This window comes from Petaurus breviceps, unplaced genomic scaffold (assembly GCF_028583685.1).
Source record: "Petaurus breviceps papuanus isolate PSGF00001 unplaced genomic scaffold, PetGlider_PUasm1.0 90849, whole genome shotgun sequence".
In the NCBI taxonomy this organism is placed as follows: domain Eukaryota; kingdom Metazoa; phylum Chordata; class Mammalia; order Diprotodontia; family Petauridae; genus Petaurus; species Petaurus breviceps.
The window spans coordinates 27,885,387-27,899,649 of record NW_027187361.1 but is presented as its reverse complement, the minus strand read 5'-3'; the positions used below and the strand labels follow the sequence as shown (position 1 = coordinate 27,899,649).

General features: G+C 44.1%; 1 protein-coding gene across 10 annotated transcripts in view; it reads left to right on the top strand.

Moving 5' to 3' along the window:
- Window positions 1–12,415: 12,415 nt before the first annotated feature.
- The window catches only part of NRIP1 (nuclear receptor interacting protein 1), a 154,595-nt gene continuing 152,747 nt past the window's right edge, over window positions 12,416–14,263 (top strand). For 9 of the 10 annotated variants that reach the window (XM_069073037.1, XM_069073045.1, XM_069073040.1 and 6 more), the window contains exon 1: window positions 13,197–13,589. The gene's annotated coding sequence lies outside the window, so the exon portion shown is untranslated. Of the gene's footprint in view, window positions 12,626–13,196; window positions 13,590–14,263 lie in introns of those variants that run through there. The other variant, XM_069073046.1, reaches the window with a different exon arrangement.

Genomic DNA, 14,263 nt, shown 5'->3' with positions numbered 1-14,263 from the left:
AGTGAGTTGCATGAATTTTTTGGTTTCCCAGTGCATATAAAAGTTACGTTTTCACTATGCTATAGTCTATTAAGTATGCAATAGTATTATGTCTTTTAAAAAATGTATATACCTTAATTTAAAAAGTTTGAAACATTGCAAAAATTATGGAAATGTGACACGGAGACATGACATGAGTACATGCCATTGGAAATATGGGGTCAATAGACTCACTTGGTGCAGGGTTGCAACAAATCTTTAATTTGTAAAAAACACAATATCTGTAAAGTGCAATAAAGTGAAGTACAATAAAACCAGGTATGCCTGTACAGCATTCAGGTAAGTAAATAACTGACTGCCTTAGTCTGCATAGTCCAGAGACAACCAAATTGAGGAGCTTTGCATTTCTCCAGTTTAAAGAGAACTGCTATTCCCATGAAGAGCTAATATTTTCTAAGCACTCTTTTAAGGGTAATGGTTAATTGAAAGAGGTATAAATGCTGTATTAGAGAAAATCTGCTCAATGAAGAGTAGTTAGAATAAACAGTCAAGTTATAAGAGGAGAAGCATTTTCTCATGCTGCAGATGTTTCTGAACAGACCAATAACATCAAAGCCAGTTCAGAGGTGTGAGTTACTCTGAGCATGTGAGTTTCTTCCTTCATGTGCTTCCCTGTCTGATTCCTATAAGTAGCAGCAGCAGCATTCATATGGTACCTAGAGGGAGCTAGATGACTCAGTGGATAGAGTACTTGGCTTGGAGTCAAGAAAACACGAGTTAGAATGTGACCTCAGACCCTAGCTGTGTGACCCTGGACAAGTCACTTAACTTCTGTTTGCCTTAATCCACTGGAGAAGTAAATGGCAAACCACTCCAGTATCTTTTACAAGAAAATCCAGTGGAAAGTATAGTCTGTCGGGCCAATAAGAGGTGGACATGACTGAACAACAACAAATTGTAGTAGCTACTGTGTGCCAGGTACTGTGTTAAACACATATTTCATTTGATCTTCACAACAACCCTGTAAAGTTGATGCTATTGATGTCCTCATTTTAAAGTTAAGGAAACTGAGGCAGATAGTGGTTAAGTGACTTGCCCAGGGTCACACAGCTAGCAACTGTCTGGGGCTAGATGCAAACTTGAGTCTTCCTGACTCCAGGCCCAGTGCTCGATCACTCTATCCACTGTGTGACTTCACTTCCACTCTTCACAATGGATGCTTAGTGAATTGAGAAGATACTGTGCCAGGTTTAAATGTGTATTGTGATGTATTTTATTATGTATGCATTGTCTTCAATATGCTAGAATACAAAATTGTATTTTAAAAAATCTTTTTTATAGTTACACTTAAGATCTAAAGATCACTATTTTGAGTGGCTGGTTATAGAAATATTATACACTGTGAGCATACATTACATTATGAATGGCTTATTGTATATAGAGAAAATGCATCAGATCAGGGCTTGAGAGCTAGAACAGTGAGTGGAGAAGTTGCATTTCCTTTCAATAGGGTTACCTCCAGGACCATGAGAAAGTTTGAGCATAACCATATAGTGGTGGTTTGTTTCTAGAAATCTAGACATACCAGGGTGAGGGACTTAATTTGAATAGAGTGGGTTAGCATACTTACTCTGTGTGAAAGCTGATATATATCATACTAAAAGTGTGGGTTTATTTCCGGTGTCTGATTGGTATGTATGATTGGTCTATGCCCATGATGACAATACCATGTGTTGCAACAATACCAGTTGAGCGGAGGCCATCCCCTGAAAGGTATGGCTTCAAGGACAGAAACTGTGACTTCCACTGACTTAAACCAAAGAGTTGAGTAATGAGCTCATTATTTCTAACCTGGTGTGTGTGTTTGTGCAGGGGCAGGAGTATTTAGATCTCCAGTGTTCCAGACAGGGCTTCCCGTGCCCTATCTGGGTCTGAACTGCAGTCAGTACCTCAGATTCAGGCTTATCTCCTGTCACCCTCATTTCTTCACCATTGCTGCCTCCAGCACTGCTGCACTTCTATTACTGGAGACTTTTATTTTGTTACAATCACCATTTTTTGTCTCTGTCTCAGTCACTGCCACAGACCAAGCAATGGCAAGAGTGAAAGCCTCTTTGCTTTAACTTTCTCCATACGCAAGTTGCCTGGATTTCATAAACTAAGAAGTTTCTTTTTAATCTTCCCTACTAGTTTGAACATTATTTTTGGTACGGTGACTGTTTTACACGTTTTCATATTCCTTTCAGTGTCTGGAATGCTACCTTAGTAAGCATTCAATAAATGCATTGATTGAATGTGATTAGGTTCCCAGGCAACCAATAAAGATTGCTTCTTACATTCAAAGGTTTCCTGTTGCAAATGACCTTTCTCTAACAAGACCACTTGATAAAGAAATGTACAAATAGATTAGACTTAGTAACAGTGCTCACTCAGTTCAAAGACTTAATCCTTTTAATTTATTTTAAATTCTTGTATATAGGGGTAATATTGCACAGTGGATAGAGAGCTGTCCTAAGAATCACAAACATCTGGGTTCAAGTCCAATCTGCAGCGCACATTAGCTGTTTGACTCGACTTTGACTTGATCTTTCAGTGCTCTAGGCCAGTGCTTCTTGAACTGTGGGTCAACTGCAAAAGGTTTCTAAAATGTCCAAAAATTAATGAAAGTTAAATTAATTAAAAATCAAACACATAGGGAATAGGAGGTGTTTCTGATAGTGCCTGCCCATGTTGTGTCACACAACTTCACTGCAGCCTTGGTTCTGAACACAAAGCAAGAGTGTTTTTTGCACTGCTCGTGCCCTCAGGCCACCTCAGCAACACCAGCTAATGATGCTGAAACCGAAAAAGAGATCTTGGGGGAAAAAAAAGTTTAAGAAACCCTGCTCTAGGGTGGCTAGGTGGCACAGTGAATAGAGTACCGGTCCTGGAGTCAGGAGGACCTGAGTTCAAATCCAGCCTCAGACACTTAACACTTACTAGCTGCCTGACCTTGGGCAATCACTTAACCACAATTGCCCTGCCTTTACCCCTCCAAAAAACAAAACAAAACAAAAAACAAACAAAAAAAGAAACCCTGCTCTAGTCAACTCTCTAAGACTAGAAATTACAGACTAGGTACCAACCTGTATTTCTTGAAGGGTTCCCTTAAGAGGGAGCTTTCCTATAACAATGAAACTATAAGTCTTGTCCCCCAAATATGCCTGTGTCTTATTCAATCATCTCTTCTTCCCTCATTCTAGTTTTAGATATCCCTCTGTTCTTTTCCTTTCCTTTGCCTTCACCCTACCAACCGCATCAGATATATTCACCCAATGTCACTAGCATAGAATAAAATGAATTTGCTTTCTAAAACTCTCTAAAATTATAACCATTAAATATTAATAGAAACAAAATCCTAAAATTCCTGTAAGTTTGATATCTCACTCAACAGTTTAATCTACATTATTGTCCTAAGTTAGGTCCATTGGCGTTAGCATAATACTAACAATATTCATTGCTCATTTTTAACTTAGAGTGAAAATGTTATTGGGCAACTAGATAATGCAGTGGATGGAGTGCTGGAACTAGAGTCACGAAAACTCGTCTTCATGAGTTCAACTCTGACCTCAGATACTTCCTAGCTGTGTGACCCTGGACAAGTCACTTAACCCTATTTGCCTCAGTTCCCTCATTTGTAAAATGAGCTGGAGAAGGAAACGGCAAACCACTGTGCCAAGAAAACCCTAAACAGGTTCATAGAGAGTTAGACACAACTGAAAACAACTCAACAATAACAAAAAAAAAATGCCTTTTATCAGTAGACTTATAGTAATGTGAGATGACCAAAAAAAAAAAAAAAGGCCTAGATCAGTGTCTAGATCAACAATGGAAGTGAAGGATCCTTAATGCTAGCAGAACAAAATGTATGTACCTCCACCAGAGCAAACCATATAACATTAAAAATGTATGTGTACAGGTTATGAAAAAATGCCTATTGCCATAGCAGACTTAGTTGTTCTAAATTTACTCTGAAGAATAATAATATGGATACATAATTCAACAAATTGCATTAGAAAATACTTTTCAAATACCCTAACTTCATAGTTCCTCAATCTACGCAATGCCCTCCATTTCCCCTCAGCTACAGATAGAGATGGTCAATCTTTGATCTTACATCAGACAGAAGTGTTCTACTTCCATGATCTTGAAATGTTTAAATCTTTTATCATTTATTCTTTCCCCCAAACTTGTTCTTTGTCCTCACATCAGACCTCTCCACTCAGTTCTTTCACAGGCACTCATCCTGCACTGGCTACACTTTTCTTCCCTTCTCTATCTCAAATCCTTGGACAATCAGTCCCCCTCTCTACCCTTGGTGAATAAAACTGAAAATCATGAAACGATGTTCATTGGGCACATTGTGAATTTGTGCTATATAAACTTAGCTGAGCCCTCATTGTTGTAAGACAATACCTTCATACCTCCCTAATCATTATCTATCCCATTCTCCACAGTTACTGTTTGAAACATTCTCTCTTCTCCTCAAGCAGACCACAACATCTCCTCTCCTTAACTCTAAGTTAAAAAGCTGGTTTTATACGTCACCTAAAAATCTGAGGTCATTTCCCAACAGTTCTTTTTTCTTTGTACCTCAACTCCCACCTTACATCATTTAACTCTTCTTCACCTCTGTCTCATAAGAAGAGAAGGGTGCCTCACATCCTCCTCCTCGCTAAAGCAAACTTCTCCACAAGAACCCTAATCTCATTCTCTCCTATTTTATCCCACAGATTGGACCCTCTATTATCCTCAACCTCTCTCTAATCTCCAATCTCTCCCTACCTACCGATTCTTCCCCCCACTACCTACAAACAAATTTGTGTCTTCTCTATCCCCAAAACAAAACAAAACAAACCGTCATTGATCTGACTGTCCCTTCTACCTACCATCCTCTATTTCCTCCCCTTCCAGGAGAGGCTTCCTGGGAAATATGTCTATACTGGGTGCCTCCACTTTTCCTCTCATTTGGTTCTAAACCTTCTGAAAAATGACTTCCAGTCTCAATACTCAGTTGAAATGACTTTGTCCACAGTTATCTAAGATCTCTTCATTGCCTTTTCTCAGTCCTCATCCTTCTTGAACTCTGTGTCCTTTGACATTGTCAGTTTTTCTGCTAGATGCTGATTTTTGAGGGTCTTTTGTGACACTGCTCTCTCCTGCATTTCCTCCTCTCAGTCTGGCCACTCTATCAGTCTCTTTTGCTAGATCTTCAGTCCATGTCAAGTCTATTGACTGTAGTGTTCCTTCAGGTTTGGTCCTTGGCACTCTTCTCTCATCCTTTCATTTTATCTCCCTTAACAATCTCATTAGCTTCCATTGATCAGTTTTCATCTCTATGTAAATGATTGGTAGATAGATCCAGCTCTAATCTCTCTCCTGAGCTCCAGCCTGGCATTTCCAACTGCCTTTTGTACGTCTTCGACTGTTTGTCCCATAGGCATCTTAACCTCAGTGTGTTAAAAACAAAACTCATCGCCTTCACTCCATTCCCAAACTCTTTCCTGATAGCAAATCTCCTATTATTTTAGGGCAAACTATAACCCTCCCAATCGCCCAGGCTTGCAATCTCAGTGTCATCCTCAACTTGTCACCCACACTCACCTTGCATATCCAATCTATTTGTCACCTCTTGTCGCTTGTGCCTAGAAAACATTTCTTTCCATGCACATGCTTTGGTGTAGGCCCTCATCACCTCTCATGTAATAGCATTCTAATTGGTCTCTCTGATTCATCTCTTTACACTCCAATATATTCTCTACTCAGCTGTCAAAGTGATTTTTCCCAAAGCACAGATCAAACCACGTCACTCCTCTACTTAATAAATTCCAGTGGCCGCCTATAAAGTCAATGCAATATTCACAGCACCCATGGTGGCTATGTATATGCTGGTGTAGCTGTAAACCACAAAGTGTAGCAGGCTCTCCACATGTATGACAGAACCAAAGCATTTATTCAAATACCAGAGAACCAAATCCCAAAACCAGAAAGTCAAATTCATCATGGTAACCACAAAGTTGGTATACACAACCAAGGCAATGGACACCAACATTCCCAAGCCTTCCCAAACCTTCCTTCCATCAGGCCTTGGAAACAAAACAATCTCCCTTAAGCAAGAATGCCCCTCTCTCAATCGTGCTAGCTGCTCAGCCTCCATGATGTTTGCTCCCAGCAGTTCTGGCTCTCTCTCAGCTTGTGCTCAGCTTCTTATTCTGGTCATTAGCTCCTCCTTGTTCTGCCCCTTCCTGTTGCACCAGCCAGTTCCTCCCACTGTGGGTTTCACAAGTTCTGTTTCTTAAGAAAGACTTGATATAATCATGGGCAAGGGTCAACTGAAACTAGGGGCTAAGTACTTGTCTACTTGCCATTACAAGAAGCAGGAAAGATCTTTAAATACTCATTATCATCACACCCCCTATTACTTCCAAGATCAAGAATGAAATGATTTGGTTGGCATCAAAAGTCCTTCATAATTTTGCCCCTTTCTACCACATACTTTATTCTCTTTCATAGACTTTCCCATCCAACTGACCTGCCTGCTATTCCTCACAACATGTAATATATTCTTTGACTCCATACATATGCACTAATTGTCCCCCATGTCCGGAATGTGCTCTTTTCTCACCTCTGACTCACAGCTCCCCTCCTTCTAGACCTAGTTAAAATCTGACTTTTCTGCTGGAGTCTTTCACAGTTCTCTTTTTACTTTCCCACCAAGTCCCTTCACCCTCAGATTACCTTCCATTTACACTGTATACATCTTGTATGTATACAATTATTTGCAAGTGATGTCACATATTTAAATCTGAACTCCTTGAGAGGAGTAACAGTATTTTTGCCTTTTTTCTGTAAGCCAAGTCCCACAGCCCATGGATATGAGACTCTCTTCATGGAGATCAATGTCCCGCTCCTTTGTAAAGAGCCGGGCAGAGTTGTCAAGACTAGGAGAGAAGAGAGTACCAGGGACATAACTCTTGTTTCTTCAGTCTCTTCAAGTTTTGTAGTTGCTTTGGGTGCTTTCATCTTCAAAAAAGAAGATGGACAATGCTGAACCTCACTTCAGGTTGCCAAAAGAAGACCAAGACTGTGGGAAGTAGGCAATTTGAGAGGAGCTAGCAGTCTCTAGTTTGTCTCACCAGAGACTCTGGGGAATTTTACCTTGGGTGAGATCTTGAACTCTTTCTCAGTTAAGCTACCTTTCTCTCTTCACTCTGTATTGCCTGGTGTATGTACACCTATGTATATTCTCTCTGATTTCCATTTTGCTCTCAACTTGGGTAAATGGGTTTCTTTGCAACTTGCTATGTGTGTTCTTTGAGGACCTGGTATTTGCTGGGGTAGCGAACCCTTGGATATAAAACTTGAGGTCATGTTTTCCCTATTAGGAAACAGTTCAGAAGCTTAGCCTGAACCTGAAAACCACATCTCCCAGGCTAATAATATTTAAGGGAGTAGAGAGATTCTAGCCAGGCAGATAGATAGTTCTAGTTGGAACCCTCTGTTTCTGAAGAGAGCAGAATGGCCAGGCTTTTGGTTTCAACTTCCTGCTTCCCCTCCTGGAAGAAATTAAAGATTCCCTTGGAGAAAAGTGGAGGAAGTAGAGGTTAGAGATATCTATTCTACCTCCCATACAGTGATACCTTCATGCTATATGGGAGGACCTTTGTAATTCTTGTGCTTAGCACAGGGCCTGTCACATAATAAGCCCCAAATAATTGCTTGTTATTATTCATTATAATAGCTTTGTCTTAGAAGCTCTCAATTTTGCTTCTTAATATTATTAGGTATTTTTATTTTGGGAATTCTTTCAGGAGGTAATATTTAAATTTCCACTTTGCCTTCTGGTTCTTCTAATACAAGCAAGTTTTCTTTTATGATTTTCTGAAAAATGGTGTGACAGGACCATTATTTAATATGGTTTCCAACCCAGGACTTGTTTGACTACCTTGGTGCAGCTTCATGGTGGCCCCTGTTCATACTGATTGGGCTTCCTAGTCACCTAAGGACATAAAAAGGTCAATTCACACAGACTGGGCTCTTTAGACTCATGACATCCCCACATCTTGACCTGGTGACCTTTCGATATGGAAGTGAGGGATTTCTGGTCAACCCAACTTAAGTGCTCTATGCAATATCTACATAAACCTCCATTTGTTAGAGTTTTGAAAGACCTAACTGTTGAAAGACCTGAGTCCCTCATTTCCTTCCAGCACTAAGCCCAAAGTAAGAGGGCACTGGCTGAATTAGGTCTACCCTTTACATATGCTCTCGATATATTTTGATTTGTCAAGGGTTTCAGGGAGTCCAGTGACTTAAATTACCCTGCTTCAAATTTTCTTTCTAGGTTAGTTGTTTTAGGTAGGAGTTACCTTGTATTTTCTTCTATTTTTCAAATCTTTTGGCTTTGTTCCAAATTTATTGTTTCTTCTGCAGTCACTGAGTTGTAATTATCCCATTCTCTTTCTCAGTGAGTACTTCTTGGGAAGATTTTCTGCCTTGTGTTCTAAGTTTAATAAGATAAATGTGCCATTATAATAGGTCTACAGATAGAGTGATCATAAATACTTCCACAGTCTCAAACTTGGGGCCTTTCACCTAGTAGATAAATAGCCCAATCTTTCTCTGGGCTGGCTGCCTCTTTCTAACTTGCTCTCACCCTAGCAAGTCTAGATTCCTAGAGATAGACCACCACCACAAGGCTACATTCGGACTCTCTCAGTGCTCTAGAGGTAACCTTATTAAAAGGAATGCACTTCAACTAACAGCAGCTTTTCAGTTGTGTCTTCAATTCTTTGTCTCCGGTTTCTAAGTCAGGTTCTTCTGTCACCCTGTCCCTTTCATTTTCTTTATCTTCAAGGGCATAAATGAAAGCTTCCCAACTGTTAGTGATTCACCTTTTGTTTAAAAAGCGATAGCTCTCTAAATTCCCCTATCAGGTTTTTTTTTTTTTTTAAATCATACCTAGGAGTTCCCTATTCCCTGGAATTAGTAGAGGGGGCCATGGGCACCTTGAGGGCTGCTTGCCCCTTCCCCTTCTCCTCCTTTACCTTATTCCCCTTGGGTGACCGATCTGGATGATCCTAACTGTGCATTTGTGGGGCTATGTGAGGGAGGAAAAAAACACTCAACTCAACCAATTTATGCATTTGGAAAAATATGTGCAACGTATAACACCTGGGGATCTCTTACCTCCAGGAAAGGGGAGGGGAAAAATCAGCTCAATCAACTATATAACATTTAGAGGACAAGATATTTGTGGTTGGAGACACAAGTGCTGAGAATATTCTGGTTACTAGTCTTAGTCTCTGTGGAAACACATGTAGCCTCAGAACCTTCAGAGGATAAGATATTTGTGGCAGAAGACACTCTTCTGAGAACATTCTGGTTACTAGAAGTTTGCTCACTGTGGAAATGTATCTAGTCTCAGAACACTGAGAAGACAAGGTACTTGACACTGGTCTCTGTAAAAGCTAATTTTGTTTGAGAAAATTAAGACCTCTCATCTTGGTTCTATTCTGTGAGAAATAAAGATTATCTCTCTCACACACACACACACACACACACACTTTACCTTCTAAGTATTTATGTGATTTCTCTCTCTTTTTTTACCTTCTTTAAAACAATTAAAATGAATTAGTTGACATACCATAATGCTTTACAACTGTGAATTCTTTAACATGGTCATCCATCTTTTTTGGTGCCCTTGATGTTGTTTTTACACACCTATCTGTCTAGTTTTTAATAAAAGATCTTTCTCTGCCTCTTTACAGCATGCATTTGTCACTATATAAGGGAAGTATCATGTATAGAGATATGACATAGATATCATTTACAAACATATGAGTCTTTATATTTTGTGCCACAGATAATTTTTCTCTCCCAAATTGTCCAAATCTGTCTGAAAACTTTGTGTCTTCATTCACATATATTAGCAGTGTATATGAAAACAAAGATATTTTAAAACTTCCTTTTGGCATCAAAATGTTCATTTCTATTATGGAATTATTTCACAATTGATATAAATGTTGATATAAAACTTTCCCTTTCTTCAAAAACATTTTTATCTATCTTCTTTTCTTCATTAAACAGTTACATATGGCAAGGACAACATACATTACAAAAGCTATTTATTCTCCTTCGGATTATTGTCCTTGATGGTTAACTTGGTTCGTTGCTTTCTTTCTTCCTGTCACTCCTAAAGCACTTTTGGCCAAGTCATTGCCCCCCTGGGGTTCTGCTTTAAGCTATCATGGAGTTACTCTCTTCCTCTGAGTTTACCTCATGGCTTCCCACAGTTCTTCTTGGCATTTTCTTCTACTTATTCATATTTCTAACCTTAGTTCTTGAATTAGGATGTTATGTCTGGCCAGACTTCATTCTGCCTGGAACTCTTGCTTGGTCTAAATGTGCCTTATTGGTCCTGCCCCTTCTGCAGTCTGAATGGTGCAGCTGCCATTATGGTATCAGGCCCCATCCCACAATTCTCCATTTCTGTCTCAGGGTCCTAGTGGCTCATTGTAGGTACTGGCCTTTGACCATCTCTTTTTCTTCCTCCTCGCACATCCTAATACGGAATTGGTTGTGTCAGTACGAAGCCTCGGTCAGATGTAGGAGACTGCACTGGTCTCAGGCTTCCCATAAAGGCCCTCATTGAGGGTACCCAGGCACTGAGCTGGCCTTCTCTCCCGCTTCGGGTCCCAAAGAATGAGTGGCTGGGACCTGATCCTGTCAAATGCACAGTGACCTCTAAGGGTTGGCTCTGTCCTTCTCAGTCTGTCCCAAGAGGTGAGAGTTGGAATCTGGCTTCAGGCCTCAACGGATGGACCTTTCATTAGTTTGTGATTCTTGTGAAACATTCTCATTTATACTCTCTGATATCTTCAACCCCATTTGTTGGCTTCCCTGGTATGATCCTCCTCCCAATTCTCCCAGACTTGAGACCTATAGTCCAGAGCTCAAGCTGATTTACCTTCTCCCAGACCCCACATTTTGACCATCTTTGTGTGAATTTCTGGATTGGATTCAAAAGCTTACTTCAATTTCTTATTGGTTTGCCTCATCATTGCTCTTTCAGGGTCCTTATTTGCTGGTATATGTGTGTGAGAGAGAGAAAGTGAGAGAGAATTTAGCTCCTTTACAAGCTTTCAGGCTACCATTTAACTAAAATTTGTTTTAATCATTTTAACAGGGCCATGACATTTTTAAGTTTAAGGGGATGTCAACTTGTTTTGTTTAAAGCAAAATAAACAGTGGGACTCTTTTCCCTATCACAAAATGATAGTGTCAAAAAAGAAACCTTATATCTAGGGAGGTCTTTGAGAGAGGCATTAATAATTCTAGTTTGAAGTTTTAGAGATGAATGAATGGATTGTTTGTCATGTGCAGAACACTCTACTAAGCAGTGGGAAGAGGAATTAGAAAGGTCCAGGTCTCTAGTTTGAAAGGACTCACACTCTAATTGGTGAGACAACATAAATAAAATATTTCAAGTACATGGAAGTTGAAAAGGACTGGAGGTCCTATGGGTGACAGCCCAAGTAGGTATGTATTAGGGGGTAAAGAGTAGGAGGGAGTGGAGGGAAGGGCTGGAGGGTACTGCCAGCAGGGTATATGACAAATGTCTGTTATGGCAAGGTGGCCAGGCAGATGATAAGGTCCGTTGGACCTCCATCTCAAAAGGAGGATTACAGATGGTGACTTCCCGCTCAGGTAGGCAGTGTGAGTAGCCACTGTTGTTTGTCCAGCATATAACATGGACCAAATCAGGGCTTCAGCAGCATAAGGAGAGGAGTTAAAGGCATCAGAGATTTTAGCTTCATCAGACTGTACACGGAAACCACATGTGAGGACATTTTCCCTCCAACTCCCTCACCCAAAAGGGGGAAAAAAAAAAATCCTTGTCCCCATCTACAACTCAATCCGGCCAATGGCCTCCCTTGACCTTTTCTCTAGAGGCAACTGCTTTCTACCTTGGTGAAGTCATCCTTTCCTTTTCCATGGGCCAAAAGGATACATTAAATGTGGTCTGGGCAGACCTGGGTCAAGGGATAGTTGATGGGAAGGGATGGGCAGAGGGTGTCCTCACTGTCAGATCTTTCTGCCCAACAGCAGTAAAATGTTCGAGCTGAGAGTTGAAGGCAAAAATTATAGGAGAAAGAGAGCTATATGGGTGCTTCTCTTCATTGATTGCCCCCTCCTTCATAGAAATTTAAAGGGAAAAGCCCACGAAACAACACGATAGGAGCCAGCACACTTCTCCCGGTCCCACCACCCCATCCACTAGTTCTTCCCTGGCCTCAGAATGGTTACTATGTAATACATAGTTCCAATCCAGGAGAAGATGGAAAAGAAGATGACGGGATTCTTAAGTGCTAGGATTTCTTTCTTTGGGTCCTGGTCCCCACAGTCAGTGACAGAGAATTGCTGACAAACACCCACCACGGGGACTTTTCAAGAGATAGACGGTTCAAACTGGAGCTCTTCCTGCGGGCTTCTCCTCCTGGCTACAAAGTTACAATTCTAAGGGCCTTCCGGAGGAATCCTCCGACTTGGGAGCTTCCCTATAGTTGTGGGGCTACAATGCTCACACAGGATCTTGCAGCTGCCGGTGGGTCAGCTTTGGGGGCAGAGGGGCTGTCTGGGGGGGCTGTGGTCGGTCCTAAAGGGAATGGAAGCCACACAGGTGAAGCACTTGGTGCGCCGCCAGGTAGACGGCCAGGAGCATGGAGGTCTGGGCTCGGAGGCCCTTCCTGGGCTGGAGAAGCCATCCCTTTCACGGGCGTCCTCTTGGCCCGTGTTAAAGGAAAGGCTGACCGTTCACCAAGGTGGGAAGGTCGAGGAGGGCCCTCGGCTGGGCTGAGCTGCGGGACCGGGACCAGCACTCGTCTTCCTGCTGGGTGGGGGCGTGGGAGGGAAGACGTCCCGAATGTGGTCTCGGTGCGGTCGGATGAAGCTGGGAGCCGCCGAAGCCCCGGGTCCGCCCGGGTTACCCACAGCCCAGACCCACGCGGGCTCTCGCTCCGTCCCCTCCCCCCCGCCGCCAGTGACAAAGGGAAGGAGGACAAAAAGGGGTTAAGAAACTTGGCTGAGCGGATGAATGGCGTGGAGAGGAGGGGAGGGCCGGGCCCTCCGAGGAGGGGGAGGAGGGAGGAGCGCCGCCGCGGCCGAGGCTTTGAAAGTCAGCCTCGCAGACATTGCAGCAGAGCCCGGAACCGAGCGAGAGGGCTGGCCCGGAGGTTACGAGGCGGCGGCGGCGGCGGCCGGCAGCTCCCTCCTCCTCCTCCCCAGCTTGGCGCCGGCCGGGAGCGGCCCGAGCTGCGGCCGCGGCCCAACTTGGCTCGGGCGCGGGCGCGGGGTCGGCGGCCCCGAGCCTTCCTGGGGCCGGGCCATTTCTGCGGAGCCGTCCCCGCCCAGACGGGGAGGCCGGTTTTGTTTGCTTCTCCTCGCTCTCGGGCTTGAGCGGAAGAACCTGAGGGATTGTGGAGGCGACGGAAGGAAGGTGGGGGAGGAGCGGGGGAGCTCCCGTGGCCCGGCCGAGCGCCCCCCGCGCACGGGCTGGGTGCGGAGCTGCGGTGAGTGCTCCCGGGGCTGGCAGGGTGCGGCGGGGGAGGGGCGCGGTGTGTGTGTCTGTGTGTCTGTCTGTCTGTCTGTGTGTGTGTGTGGGGGGGTCCGCGCGCGGCCCCGGCCCCTCCCCCTCCCGGGCTGCTCCTCCGGGCCCGGGGGGAGGGCGCTGCGGCCCGAGCGCCCAGGCCGGCGGGAGGCCGGAGGAGGAGCTGCCCGAGCGGGCGCGCGGGGCGGGGGGGAGGAGGCGGGGGGTGTGTGTCTGTGTCCAGAGTGAGCCGGGGGGGGGCGGGGGGGGGTGCCGCGGGGCGGCGGGGGGGGGGGGGGATTTTTTCCCAGGCCCCCCCCCCCCCCCACGCCCGCCCGACCCCTCAGATCTCTCCACAGAAATAAAAGTTCGGACTTCATTTTCCCCCCGACCGTGAGGCAGGAACATGGCCGGTCACGCTTCCCTCTCCCTCCCCCTTCTCGGCTGGATGGGGAGCCTTGGAAGTAGAGGCGCCGGGGGGCAGGGGGGCCCCGGGAGCGGCGGGCCGCGCGCACCCCTGCAGCCTGCTCTTGACTTTCTCTCGGTTCTCCCAGTCTCCCACTGTTGGCTGCTGCCTGTGCCTAGCACCGGGGCACGCGCCCGTTCGCTTCCTGCCTTTCTCAGCTCGGCTCCTGCCCGATTCCGGGGGAGAATAAG